A 15,307-nucleotide genomic window follows, 5' to 3' on the forward strand; every position below is an offset into this window, starting at 1 on the left:
ATACTATATAACAGTAAACACTTGTAATACTTTACTAACAATAAAAAAGTAAATAAATTAAAATAAAAAAATTATAAAAAAAATAATAAAAAAATCTAAAAATAAAAAAAAAGATAAAATAAAATCCAGTACAAAAAAAATAGCAAATAAACGTATCCGGAGAACTTAACTTCTAGAAGGGAAATAAAAAAGTTAGAAATTTAAATACGTAAAATATGTAAATAATAGTAATACAAAAAAAAAAAAAAAACGCAATATTTTTTTCCGTGAGTGCGTGCGAGTGTGTGTATGTCCCCCCTCTCTGCGAGCAGCGCTCTCTCTCTCTCTCCTCGTCTGCTCCTTGTGGCTGAGCGAGGTTCATGTTGCTCTCTCTCTCTCTCTCTTTCTACACTGCCAGCCCCTGATGTGATGGCGAAGAAACCCCGTTGACAAGGCACTGCTTTTTCATGACGGTGAGTTTCCCTTTGAGTGTATTATAATTTTGTGATAAAAATTTCAAGGAAAAAAAAAAAAAAAAACACACAACCTCCTTCCTCCCTTCGTTCCTTCCTTGGAGGAGGGGAGGAAAAAAAAAAAAAAAGAAAAAGAGAAGGGGGGGGGGGTACAAAAAAAAAAAAAAATTCTATCTTCAGACAAGGAAAAAAAAAAAAAGAGAAGCAACTAAAAATGATAAAAAAAAAAAAACAGTTGCCAAAAAAAAAGGCCAGCATATTAGGTTTCAGCTTAGAGAGCAATTGGCTAGTACCGTATCCCCCCACCTCTCTTTTACTTCTCTTTTTCTTTTTTCGGCTACGAGAAAAAAAAAGAAGTGTGGGGAGGTGGTAGTGGGAGAGGAATAATAAAATATTAATCGACGACGGCGAAATCTAGGGTTTCCTTTTCGATCGTAAGCTCCTTTCGTTTCACGGCTAACGTCGACGTTCGTGGTCGATTTTTTTTTTTTTTCTTCTTTTCGCTTTCTCGTGCGCGGTCGACGCTGCCGGAATGAAATATATTGGTATTATTATACGTTTTATATCGCTTCGGGTGCGATTTAAAGGGGGTGGAGGGATAACGACGAGGATCGTAGGGAGGGGATGACGATGAAGAAGAAGAAGGGGGTTTTTTTTTATCCGCTAGAGGTGGTAAAAAAAAAAAAGGAGCCAAGAAAGGTGACGGTGCGACAAAAGGAGGAGTAGATTGTATATATATATTTTTTTCCCCCAATGCAAAGTGAAGAAGAAGAAGAAGGGAGGAAAGGAAAAGTCTTCTTTCAATGACTCATTGATTTCAACTGGTTTAAAATTAGTTTTTCTCTCCCTCTCTCTCTGTCTTTAACTCCCACCATCATCACCTCCCCTCACCCTCCCCGCCCTGGATCACCACCACCATCATCATCATCAGGGGGGAAAAAATAGAAAAAAGAAAAATAATCTTTAGCAATCCCCTCCCATCTTTTCCTCTTTGCATCGCTCGCTGCCCACGACGACGATTTATTTCGAGGTTGTCTGCTCTGTGGAGATGGGAGTCGTCGCCCGCCCGCTTTTTATAGTTTTTTTTTTCTCCCGCATTTTACCTCAGGAGCGCCAGTTCCTAGGTCAAAATCGACTCCCCGGCTTCTTATCTGGCCTATCCGTCCGGAGACGTTTTGTACAGCATTTTTTCTACTTCGCCTCTTCTTTTTCTTCATTTTTAACGATATTTTTACCTCAGAAAGTGACGATGAAAATGGACGAGGCCGCCATTTATAGAACGGAAGATGTTCGTTACTGTGGTTATGGCGCTGCGGGAATTCGCTGGCCTCCTGGCGGGATTATTAATCGTTTTGTGTTATGGCTGCTCTATTATTTGGGGAAAGAAGCGGTGTCTTCATGGGGCGATGGCCGAGGCCGGCAGTCGATGTCGGCGGCTGTGGCGGGTTGTTGTTGTTCTCTTCTTCGTCCTCCTCTTCGTCGTTGTAAGGCGCGGTGGCGGGAATCCCTGACGGGTTGGTGTTTATTTTTTTCCATTTCGTTGTATTTCCGTTAATGTAGTATGTGTATGCTTGTCTTTATTAAAATGTCCTCCCTGTCGCGTGTGATTGAGTGATGTATTGTTGACGTGTCTTAACGAGACATTTTCTGTCAGATTATGATGTTGTTGTTTGTAAGAAGTCTGCAAGATGGCGCCGGGAGCTGGCGAACGGCCAGTCAGGATGGCGCAGTTCAGCACAAGCCTCCATTTTATAACCGAGGCTTCTGCCCTAGCAATGACAGCTACTGCTGTTAAGTGAGAGACAGCTGAGTCGTATTATATGCAAGTGTGTATTTTAATAAAACCTAAAATCGTATTAATTTCCATTTACTATGCTCTTTTGTCCTCTGTTATCAGCCATCTGACCCTGTAAGGAAGGCAGTTTTTTAGTGGGGTGACTGGTAGAGCTATATAAAACGATGGATTCCAGTCACCGACGTGTCTGTAGATAGATAATGCTGTAATGCCCCTGAATCCTGTGGTAAAAATGTACTAAAATGGCTGACACCAGGAAACTGTATCCTCAGTGATGCAGTCTATATTAAAGCTATCGTTCACATCTGTAGTTTGAGTTTCTGTGGCAGGTTAACGGGACACCTTAGGCACAGTTCACATTGATACCATACATTTTGCAAAATTTTAATCTTGTCTGCGTCGCCATACCCGTAGACTACTATGGGCAAGACGGCTAAAAATAAAGTTAATTACGTTTTGTCAGGTTTATGTCATACTAGCTGAAGAGCCCGGCGCTGCCCGAGCATAGTAACTAACTGTGATTAGTTATAGCACCTCACTTCTCAATTTTCCCATCACACCTCTCATTTTGACCTCACACCTCTCATTTTCTGATCACTCCACTATTTTCCCCTCCTCTCATTTTGCACATTAGTTATAGCATCTCACATCTCATGTCCCCCCACACACCTCTCATTTCCCCCTCAGTATATACCTGTATGTCATCTCCCCTGTATACAGTATATACCTGTATGTCATCTCCTGTATATAGTATTTACCTGTATGTCATCTCCTGTATATAATATATACCTGTATGTCATCTACTGTATGTAGTATATACCATTATTTCATCTCCTGCTATATATAGTATATACCTGTATGTCATCTCCGCTATATATAGTATATACCTGTATGTCATCTCCCCTGTATATAGTATATACCTGTATGTCATCTCCTGTGTATAGTATATACCTGTATGTTGTCTCCTCCCGTATATAGTATATACCATTATTTCATCTCCTGCTATATATAGTATATACCTGTATGTCATCTCCTGTATATAGTATATACCTGTATGTCATGTCTCCTGTATATCGTGTATACCTGTATGTCATCTTTCCTGTATATAGTATATACCTGTATGTCATCTCCCCTGTGTATAGTATATATCTGTGGGTCATCTGCTCCTGTATATAGTATGTACCTGTGTGTCATCTCCTCCTGTATATAGTATACTAGATGGTGGCCCAATTCTAACGTATCGGGTATTCTAGAATATGTAGGTAGTATATAGCACAGGCTACGTACTATATTGCACAGTTACGTAGTATATAACACAACCGACGTAGTATATAACATAGCTACGTAGTATATAGCAGAGCTACGTAGTATATAACACAGCCACGTAGTGTATTGCACAGGTATGTAGTATATTGGTCAGCCACGTCGTATATAGCAGAGCCACGTAGTATATAACATAGCCACGTAGTATATTGCACAGCCACGTAGTATATAACACAGTCACGTAGTGTATTGCACAGCTACGCAGTGTATTGCACAGCTATGTAGTATATTGGTCAGCGACGTGTATATAGTAGAGCCACGTAGTATATAACATAGCCACGTAGCATATTGTAGAGGCACGTAGTATATTGCACAGCCACGTAGTATATAACAGAGCCACGTAGTATATTGCACAGTCGACGTAGTACATAACAGAACTGACACAGCCACATAGTATATTGCACAGCCACGTTGTATATTGCACAGTCACGTTATATATTGCCCAGCTACATAGTATATAGCACAGAGATGTAGTATATAACAGCCCACACAGTATGTAACACAGCCCACGTAGTATATAGCAATGTGGACACTATATGAGTGGTTAAAAAAGACTTAAAATAAAAAATAAACATATACTCACCTTCTGAGGGCCCCTTGTAGTCCTGGCGCTTGTCTGCGGTGCACGCGGCAGCTTCCCGTCCCAGGGTTGGTATGAGCGCAGGACCTGTGATGACGTTGCGGTCACATGACCGTGATGTCACGGCAGGTCCTTCTCGCATAGCATCCTTGGCACCGGAACCTGTAGCTTGCACTGCTGAGGACAGCGCGCGACATCAGAGAGTGAGAATAACCTTTTTCTTTTTTTTATTATTTGTAACATTAGATCTTTTTACTATTGATTCTGCATATGCAGCATGAATAGTAAAAAGTTGGTCACACAAGGTTAATAGCTGCGTTACCGGAGTGCGTTACACCGCGGTCCCTTAACGCTGGCATTAACCCTGTGTGAGCGTTCAGCGCTGACTGCAGGGCAGTAAAGCAGAGGCCATTTCGCTGCCAGACTATGGCCGTCGCTGATTGGTCGTGGCAAAACGCCCACGACCAATCAGCCACTTGGATTTCCATGACAGACAGAGGCCACGACCAATGAATATCCGTGACAGACAGACGGAAGTGACCCTTAGACAATTATATAATAGATACCTGTGTGCTATCTCCCCTGTATATAGTATATACCTGTGTCATCTCCTGTATATAGTATGTACCTGTGTGTCATCTGCTCCTGTATATAGTATATACTTGTATGTCATCTCCTGTATATAGTATATACCTGTGTCCTCTCCCCTGTATATACTTGTACGTCATCTCCTCCTGCATATAGTATATACCTGTATGTCATCTCCTGTATATAGTATACTAGATGGTGGCGCGATTCTAACGCATCGGGTATTCTAGAATATGTATTTATGTATGTATATAGCAGCCACATAGTATATAGCACAGGCCACGTAGTATATAAGAGCCCTGTAGTATATAGCAGACAAATACTACGTGGCCTGTGCTATATACTATGTGGCTGCTATATACATACATATTGTAGAATATCCGATGCGTTAGTACAGGCCACACAATATATAACAGTGGCCACGCAGTATATAACACAGCCCACGTAGTATATAGCAGCCACGTAGTATATAACACTGCCCACGCAGTATATAGCAGCCACGTAATATATAACACTGCCCACACAGTATATAGCAGCCACGTAATATATAGCACAGCCCACGCAGTATATAGCAGCCACGTAGTATATAACACTGCCCACGCAGTATATAGCAGCCACATAATATATAGCACAGCCCACGCAGTACATAACAGCCCACATAATATATAACACTGCCTATGTAGTATATTGCAGCCACACGGTATCTAACACAGCCCACGTAGTATACAGCAGTGTGGGCACCATATCCCTGTTAAAAAAAATAATTAAAATGAAAAATAGTTATATACTCACCTGCCGGGATCCACCGAAGCTGTCGCGATGCTGCCGCCATCTTCCGTTCCCAGGATGCATTGCGAAATTACCCAGATGACTTAGTGGTCTCGCGAGACCGCTAAATCTTCTGGGTAATTTCGCAATGCATCGCCGGGAACGGAAGATGGCGGCAGGCGCGAGCGCATCGTCGGACGACGGAGGGTGAGAATAGCAGGTTTTTTGTTTTTTTATTATTTTTAATATTAGATCTTTTTACTATTGATGCCGCATATGCAGCATCAATAGTAAAAAGTTGGGGACACACAGGGTTAATAGCAGTGGTTACGGAGTGCGTTACCCACGGCATGACGCGGTCCGTTACCGCCGGCATTAACCCTGTGTGAGCGGTGACTGGAGGGGAGTATGCGGGCGCCGGGCACTGACTGCGGGGATTAAGGAGCGGCCATTTTCTTCTGGACTGTGCCCGTCGGTGATTGGTCGTGGCAAAACAATCAGCAACTTGGATTTCCATGACAGACCGAGGCCGCGACCAATGAATATCCGTGACAGACAGAAGGACAGACGGAAGTGACCCTTAGACAATTAAATAGTAGATACCTGTGTGTCTTCTCCTGTATATAGTATATACCTGTGTGTCATCTCCTCCTGTATATAGTACATACCTGTGTGTCTGTCATCTCCTGTATATAGTATATGCCTGTATGTCATCTCTTGTATATAGTATATATCTGTGTCATCTTCTGTATATAGTACATACCTGAGTGTCTGTCATCTCCTGTATATAGTATATGCCTGTATGTCATCGTCTCCTGTATATAGTATATATCTGTGTCATCTCCTTGTGTATATAGTACATACCCGTGTGTCTGTCATCTCCTGTATATAGTATATGCCTGTATATCATCTCCCCTGTATATACTTGTACGTCATCTCCTCCTGCATATAGTATATACCTATGTGCCATCTCCTCCTGTATATAGTATATACTTGTATGTCATCTCCTCCTGTATATAGTATATACTTGTATGTCATCTCCTGTATATAGCTGTGTCATCTCCTGTATATAGTATATAGCTGTGTGTCATCTCCTGTATATAGTATATGCCTGTATGTCATCTCCTCCTGTATATAGCTGTGTGTCATCTCCTCTTGTATATAGTATATATCTGTGTGTCATCTGTATGTAGTGTTAGACCTCTTCACACGTTATTTGGTCAGTATTTTTACTCCAATATTTGTAAGCTATAACTAGGAAAAGTATATTAGAAACATGTCACCACTTCTGTATTTTTCTCCCACTCGTGGTTTTGGCTCATAAATACTGAGTTAAAGGGAACCTGTCACCCACAAAATCGAAGGTGAGCTAAGCCCACCGGCATCAGAGGCTTATCTACAGCATTCTGTAATGCTGTAGATAAGCCCCCAATGTATCCTGAAAGATGAGAAAAAGAGGTTAGATTGTACTCACCTGGGCGTCCGGTCCGATGGGCGTCGTGGTCCGGTCCGATGGGCGTCGCGGTCCGGGGCCTCCCATCTTCTTACGATGACGTCCTCTTCTTGTCTTCACGCTGCAGGTCCGGCGCAGGTGTACTTTGCCCTGTTGAGGGCAGAGCAAAGTACTGCAGTGCACAGGCGCCGGGCGTCTCTAAACTTTCCCAGCGCCTGCGCACTGCAGTACCAGACCGCGACACCCATTGGACCGGACCGCAGCGGGAACACCCCTGGATGAGTATGATCTAACCTTTTTTTCTCATCTTTCAGGATACATCGGGGGCTTATCTACAGCATTCCAGAATGCTGTAGATTAGCCCCTGATGCCGGTGGGCTTAGCTCACCTTCAATTTTGGGGGTGACAGATTCCCTTTAAAATACTGACCAAATACTGAACATGTAAATGTGGCTTTATACACAGCCTCCACCTGCAGCGCCTCAAGCTATGTGCACACGTTGCGGATTTGGCTGCGGATCCGCAGCGGATTGGCTGCTGCGGCTACGCAGCAGTTTTTCATCAGGTTTACAGTACCATGTAAACCTATGGAAAACCAAATCCGCTGTGCCCATGGTGCAGAAAATACCACGTGGAAATTCTGCATTGTATTTTCCGCAGCATGTCAATTCTTTGTGCGGATTCCGCAGCGTTTTACACCTGTCCCTTTATAGGAATCCGCAGGTGAAATCCGCACAAAAACCGCCGGAATTCCACAGTAAATCTGAAGGTAAAACGTAGTGCGTTTTGCCTGCGGATTTTTCAAAAACGGTGCAGAAAAATCCGCACACCGATCCTTAACGTGGACACATAGCCTCACTATTCTCTATACACAGCCTCATACTGCAGCAGCAGCTCACTTTCCCCGACAGCTCTCATTTTCTCCCTGACATCTCTATCCATGAATCTCCTCCCTTTCTTGGGGTCTTACCTCCCAGGAGCAACTCCATTCTAGATACGATGGAGCTATATGTGGCCTGTGCCTGCTATGCGGAGTGGGCGGGGCTCGACACACACACTCAACTTTATATATATATATATATATATATATATATATATATATATATAGCGCTTTATTTCAGATGCAGAGAAAAGCTGTTGACCTACTAGTTTTAGACGTGTACTTTTTAAAATATTTTTTATTCATTTTTCTGAATCAGCGATAAATTGAAACGTAAAGCAAGATGTCTCCGAACGTCTAGCATGTACGCTTTTAATTTGGAAAGGAAGAAAAAGTTCTACTAGGAACACTATTTACACCTTGCGCAGAGATAGCAGCAAAATCCAAGAGGGTGTGAACCTATCTTCACCAGAAGAAGCTAGTATGGGAGGGGGAGAAGTCGATTTTATGTATGTAAATGGAAGTATTGCATACATTAACGTGTATCTCAACGTCTTGACTGTTCTTATTTAGTAGTCACTTGAATTGCTTGCAGATCAGTGGGGGTCTGAATCCTGAGATCCCCCGAAGTAGACTGAGCAGTCACATGGATCGGAGTACAGAATCGGTAAAAAACATAGTCTACAAAGCTTCATGATCTTACAATAATAATAATCTTTATTTATATAGCGCCAACATATTCCGCAGCACTTTTACAGTTTGACAGTTTAATACACAACAGTCATAAATAACATTAACAATACAATAATTAAAGCAACAGAAGATGATCCTGCTCATGAGAACTTACAATCTACAATGAGGTGGGGGAGATACAAAGTACACGTGTGTATTTACAGTGATGGTCCAGCCATCTTGGGGGGGGGGGGGGGGGGAGAATAGATACAGGCTCCATGAGCTGGTCACCAGCCAGTATTTGTGGTGCTGTTGGGTGCGGTGGAGTTTGCCGGAGGGTTATTCTCAGATAGTGAATGGGCTACACACACACGTACACATAAAATGACTTTGTTTAGGGAACGTGATAGGCCGCTCTGAACAGATGTGTTTTGAGGGAGTTCCTAAAGCTGTGTAAGTTGTGGATAGTCCTAATTTCTTGGGGTAGAGCATTCCAGAGGATTGGCGCAACGCTGGAGAAGTCTTGGAGCCGGGAGTGGGAGGTACGGATTAGTGCAGAGGTTAGTCGAAAGTCGTTTGCAGAGCATAACGAGCAGGTAGGCCGATAGACAGAAATGAGGGAGGAGATGTAGGGGAGTCCCACACTGTGGAGAGCTTTGTGGGTGAGAACAAACAGTTTGAGTTGGATCCTAGAATGAATGGGCAGCCAGTGCATAAAATATCAGGGAAAAGTAAAAATCCTCCACTTTTTTCTATTGAATCCAGACTCTGGTCTGTGCGCGGTCTCGGCCGGGGAGCACCTGGACTTATACCGATCTGCAGAAAGTTCAAGTGGTTAACCCCTTAGTGACGGAGCCAAATTTATGAAATCTGACCAGTGTCACTTTATGTGGTAATAACTGGAACGCTTCAACAAATCCCAGTGAATTTAATACTGTTTTTTTCGTGACACATTATACTTTATGATAATGGTAAATTTAGGTCAATGTGTTTTGTGTTTATTTATAAAAAAATATCAGAAATTTGAGAAAAATGTTAAAAAAAATTAGCAATTTTCAAAATTTGAACAATTATGCCTTTAATCCAGATAGTCATGCCATAGCAAAACATTAATAAATAACATTTCCCTCATGTCTGCTTTACTTCAGCACCATTTGTAAAATGTTCTTTTATTTTGTTAGCATTTTAGGAGGTTTAAAAAAGTAGCCGTCATTTTTCATTTTTTTGAAGGAAATTTACAAAATTTATTTTTTTAGGGACTTAGCCATGTTTGAAGTGCCTTTAGGGGTCCCATATGTTTGGAAACCCCCAAAAGTGATACCATTTAAAAACAGCACCCCCTGACATATTGAAAACTGCAGTCAGGTAGTTTGTTAACCCTTCAGTTGCTTTTCAGCAATTAATGCAAAGAGACATGACAGAAATAAAAATGTGCATTTTTGCCACCTAAATGCCTCTAACTTCTGAACAGGTACAACAGCCGTCAGACTCTTAGGCCAGAATTTGGTCATGAATTGCCAATCGCAAACATCAGGACCACAAAATCATGATCTGAGGGCACCAATTGGGATTAGGAGGAAGCCCCCACAGTCTGTTAACCATTTATAATGATGAAGTCACTATTAAAAAGCAGCATCTAAGGGGTTAAACAGATTTGGACGGGGCAAACACTGATCGTGGCTGATGCAGCAAATTGTCAGCTATAGTGTACAGCCGACAGCTGCGGGATTGTCACCTGTATACGGATGCTATTGTCTTATATCTCAGGTCAGTTAAAAGACGTTTTGGCTGTCATTAAGGGGTTAAAGGGAATCTGTCACCTCATTTTTCGCATATAAGCTGCGGTCACCGGCATCAGGGGCTTATCTACAGCATTCTGTAATGCTGTAAATAAGCCCCCGATTAACCTAAAAGATAAGAAAAAGAAGTTAAGGTACCTTCACACTGAGCAACTTTTGAACGATAGCGATCCGTGACGTTGCAGCGTCCTGGATAGCGATCTCGTGTTTGACACGCAGCAGCGATCAGGATCCTGCTGTGACATCGCTGGTCGGAGCTAAAAGGCCAGCACTTTATTTCGTCGCTGGATCACCCGCTGTCATCGCTTGTAACCAGGGTAAACATCGGGTTACTAAGCGCAGGGCCGCGCTTAGTAACCCGATATTTACCCTGGTTACCATTGTAAAAGTAAAAAAAAAAACACAACATAACTCACATTCCGGTGACTGTCACGTCCCCCGCCGTCAGCTTCCCGCACTGACTGTGAGCGCCGGCCGTAAAGCACAGCGGTGCTTTACGGCGAGTATGTAGTGTTTTTTCTTTTTTTACATTTGCAATGGTAACCAGGGTAAACATCGGGTTACTAAGCGCGGCTCTGCGCTTAGTAACCCGATGTTTACCCTGGTTACCTGGGGACTTCTGCATCGTTGGTCGCTGGAGATCTGTCTGTGTGACAGCTCTCCAGCGACCACACGACTTACCAACGATCACGGCCAGGTCGTATCGCTGGTCGTGATCGTTGGTAAATCGTTTAGTGTAACGGTACCTTTAGATTACACTTACTCAGGGGAGGTCCAGTGCGGTCCATGTCCGATGGGCGTCGCAGGTCCGGGTCTGGCGCCTCCCATCTTCATACGATGTCGTCATCCTCCTTGCTTCGTGTCGCAGCTCCTGCACAGGCGTACTGATTTGCCCTTTTGAGGGAAGAGTAAAGTACTGCGGTGCGCAGGCGCTGGGCCTCTCTGAGCTTTCCTGGCACCTGCGCACTGCAGTACTTTGATCTGCCCTCAACAGGGCAGAGAATTACGCCTGCGCAGGAGCCGCAACAGAAGCAAGGAAGAGGACGTGATCGCATGGGAGGCGCTGGACCCGGACGGCATTACAGTGGAACGCCCCTGGGTGAGTATAATCTAACTAGTTTTTCTTATCTTTCAGGTTACATCTGGGGCTTATCTACAGCATTACAGAATGCGGAGTTCCGACTGCGCATGCACGGTAGAAAATAGCGGACGCGACGTACGAAAAAACGTTTTCTTGAATTTTTTTTTGTGCCGACGGTCCGCCAAAACACAACGCATCCGGTGCACAATGGATGCGACGTATGGCCATACGTCGCGATCCGTTGGCAATACAAGTATGGGAAAAAAACGCATCCTGCGGGCACATTTGCAGGATGCGTTTTTTTTTCCAAAACGACGCATTGCGACGGAGGCCAAACGACGCAAGTGTGAACGTAGCCTTACGTCGCGATCCGTCGGCAATACAAGTCTATGGGAAAAAAACGGATCCTGCAATTGTGCCCGCAGGATGCGTTTTTTTCCTATAGACTTGTATTGCCGACGGATCGCGACGTATGGCAATACGTTGCGTCCATCGTGCACTGGATGCGTCGTGTTTTGGCAGACCGTCTTCACGAAAAAACGTTCAAGGGAACGTTTTTTCGTACGTTGCATCCTGCACTTTGGAGTGCGTATGCCCGGGCGGAGATTTCTAGCTCCTCCCCGGGACTTTAGAATGGGCAGCGGATGCGTTGAAAAACTGCATCCACTGCCCACGTGGTGCCGAATTTTAACAACTTCCGTCGGTACGTCACGCCGATGCTTAGCGACGGTCGCATACCGACGGAAGTGTGAAAGAAGCCTAAGACAGCTGTCTTTAATGCAGGTAACGAGTTGATTAGGAGCATCTACCTGGTCTGTAGGAGCCAGAACTCTTAATGGTTGGTAGGGGATCAAATATCGGTAGTTATGATTTATGCACTATTTATATATTTTTATCTCAAATCCTGGATACCAATTTGTAGAAACCCGTTGATGCTGTAGACTAGAGATTGAGATTTTGAAGTCTTGTGCTGCATAAGGGGATAGTGAAGAAGACAAAGATTAGGCATTACTGGAACGCAGAATTATTATGTAAGGGCAGCACGGTGGCTCAGTGGTTAGCACTGCAGCGCTGGAGTCCTGGGTTCAAATCCCACCAAGGACAACATCTGCAAAGAGTTTGTATGTTCTCTCCGTGTTTGCATGGGTTTCCTCCAGGTACTCCGGTTTCCTCCCACATTCCAAAGATCTACTGATAGGGAATTTAGATTGTGAGCCCCGTCGGGGACAGCGATGATAATGTGTGCAAAACTGTAAATCGCTGCGGAATATGTTAGCGCTATATAAAAATAAAGATTATTATTATTAAGCAACATTGATCATGAAAGTCAATCTAGCAATAGACATGCTCTCCCTCCCTTCTGAGCCCTGCAGGGTGCCCGAACAGCAGTTAACAGCCACATGTATGGTACTGCTGTATCATAGAGGACCCACAATGCAACATACAGGATGTGTGTCAGCACAAACTAAGCATGTATTGGAGACTAAAATGACATATTTGCAATTTTCATTCTGCAACATCCACTGCTTGCACCTTTCTAGAAAACACCTTTGACTTACGGTAACCCCTTAGTGACACAGCCAATTTGGTACTTAATGATCAAGCCAATTTTTACAATTCTGACCACTGTCAAGTTATGAAGTTATAGCTCTGCAACGCTTCAACGTATCCCACTGATTCTGAGATTTGTTTATTTTTCTGACATATTGTACTTCATGCTAGTGGTGAAAAAATTTCAATATAACTTGCGCTTATTAATGAAAAAAATTGGAAATTTGTCAAAAATGTTGAAAATTTAGCAATTTTCAAACTTTTAATTTTTTTACCCTTAAATTAGAAAGTGGTGTCAAAATAGTTAATAAATAACATTTCTCACATGTCAACTTTACATCAGCACAATTTTGGAAACATAATTTTTTTTCGTTAGGACTAGTGATGAGCGAGTGTACTCGTTGCTCAGTTTTTCCCGAGCACGCTCGGGTGGTCTCCGTGTATTTATGACTGCTCGGAGATTAAGTTTTCATCGCCTCAGCAGCATGATTTACAGCTATTAGCCAGCTTGATTACATATGGGGATTCCCTAGGAACCAGGCAACCCCCACATGTACTCAGCCTGGCTAATAGCTGTAAATCATTCAGCTGCGGCGATGAAAACTAAATCTCCGAACACTAACAAGTACTCGGAGGTCACCCGAGCGTGCTCGGGAAAACCCGAGCAACGAGTACACTCGCTCATCACTAGTTAGGACGGTATAACTGTTAAAAGTTGACCAGCGATTTCTAATTTTTCCAACAAAATTTACAAAACCATTTTTTTAGGGACCACCTTACATTTGAACTGAGTCTGGGGGGTCAGTATAACAGAAAATACCCAAAAGTGACACCATTCTAAAAACCACCCCTCAAGGTGCGTAAAACCACATTAAAGAAGTTTAATAACCCTTCAGGTGCTTCACGAGAACTAAAGCAATGTGGAAGGAAAAAAAATGAACATTTTACTTTTTTCCCCAAAAACTTACTTTGAAACAAAATGTTTTTATTTTCACAAAGGTATCAGGAGAAAATGGACCACAAAATTTGTTGTGCAATTTCTCCTGACTACCCTGTATGTGGGGGAAAGCCACTATTTGGGCGCATGGCAGGGCTCAGAAGGGAGGGAGCATCGTTTGACTTTTTAAATGAAAAATTGGCTGGAATCAATGGTGGGCGCCTTGTTGCGTTTGGAGACCCCTGATGTACCTAACCTCAACACACCTTTAACCCCAATCCCAACCATAACCCTAACCACAACCCTTATCCCTCTAATCCCAACCCTAATCGTAATCCCAACCATAACCCTAACCTCAACACAAACCTAACCTCAGCCCTAACCCTAGCCCCAACTCTATCCCTAACCCCAGCCCTAACCCTAGCCCCAACCCTAACCCTAGCCTCAACCCTAACCTTAGACCTAGCTCCAACCCTAATCCTAGCCCAACCCTAACCCTAATGGAAAAATTGAAATAAATATTTTTACCTAAGAGAGTGATAAAGGGGGTTTGCTTTATTATTTTTTTAATTTTGATCACTGTGATAGGGTCTGTCACAGTAATCAAAATAAACCAACAGGAAAAATTTCCTATTGTTGCCGGGTGCTGGCCGGCAGATCTCGACGGGCACACTGCGCATGCGCCCACCATGTTCTTCCCGGAAGAAGATGCCGACGGCCGGGGGATGCAGGAGGGTCCAGGGACACCAGAGGTACCATGGGAGGCTCGGGGGACCCCATTTCTCTTTCTTCTGAGGTGCTAGATCATATCACAGGAGACAAATTAAATGGGAAATCAAACTTTGTGTTATTCCGTGCATAACGGTGATCGCAACACTGGAGTCGGTAAAAATCGACCCGAATCATGTTCTCTGGGGTCTCAGCTACCCCCGGTAGCCAAGACCTCAGAGAATTTCCAATGCTGGGGGGCTATAACCTTATTTGTCAGCACCATTAAAAAGCGGCGCTGAGAAATAGGTACCCTTAACTGCCGCCGTTAAAAGGCAAATCGGCGGTCGTTAAGGGGTTAAAATGGACAGTAGAACCTTAGGACTCATTCAGATAAATGTATTAAAGGGAATCTGTCACCCCGGGACATCTATATGGGCATACAGGTAATAGAAATGGTAGATTAGTCCTACCTGTATGCTTCATATTAACGGTATTGTTGTTCAGAAATGTTATATTATGCCTTTATGCTTCTGATTTCCAAGCTTCGGGGCTTACGGTGCCTGGAAGAAATCCCTGCCTCCTATCTTCATTGTAATACTAACCCCTCAACCTGCACTTCCTCCACAATACGTACCTCTTCCTCCCTTCTATGGGCACTGCATTCAGGGATCGTCTGTGCAGGCACCGGCGAGTCACTTAACTCTAATAAGGTTGATA

General features: G+C 43.4%; 1 protein-coding gene across 2 annotated transcripts in view; it reads left to right on the forward strand.

Annotated features, from left to right (window-relative positions):
- The first annotated feature begins 405 nt into the window (after positions 1-405).
- The window catches only part of BICRAL (BICRA like chromatin remodeling complex associated protein), a 50,090-nt gene continuing 35,188 nt past the window's right edge, over positions 406-15,307 (forward strand). Inside the window, exon 1 of one of the 2 annotated variants that reach the window (XM_069768582.1) lies at positions 406-452. The gene's annotated coding sequence lies outside the window, so the exon portion shown is untranslated. Of the gene's footprint in view, positions 453-1,469; positions 1,967-15,307 lie in introns of those variants that run through there. The other variant, XM_069768581.1, reaches the window with a different exon arrangement.

Source organism: Ranitomeya imitator, chromosome 5 (assembly GCF_032444005.1).
Source record: "Ranitomeya imitator isolate aRanImi1 chromosome 5, aRanImi1.pri, whole genome shotgun sequence".
NCBI classification, from domain to species: domain Eukaryota; kingdom Metazoa; phylum Chordata; class Amphibia; order Anura; family Dendrobatidae; genus Ranitomeya; species Ranitomeya imitator.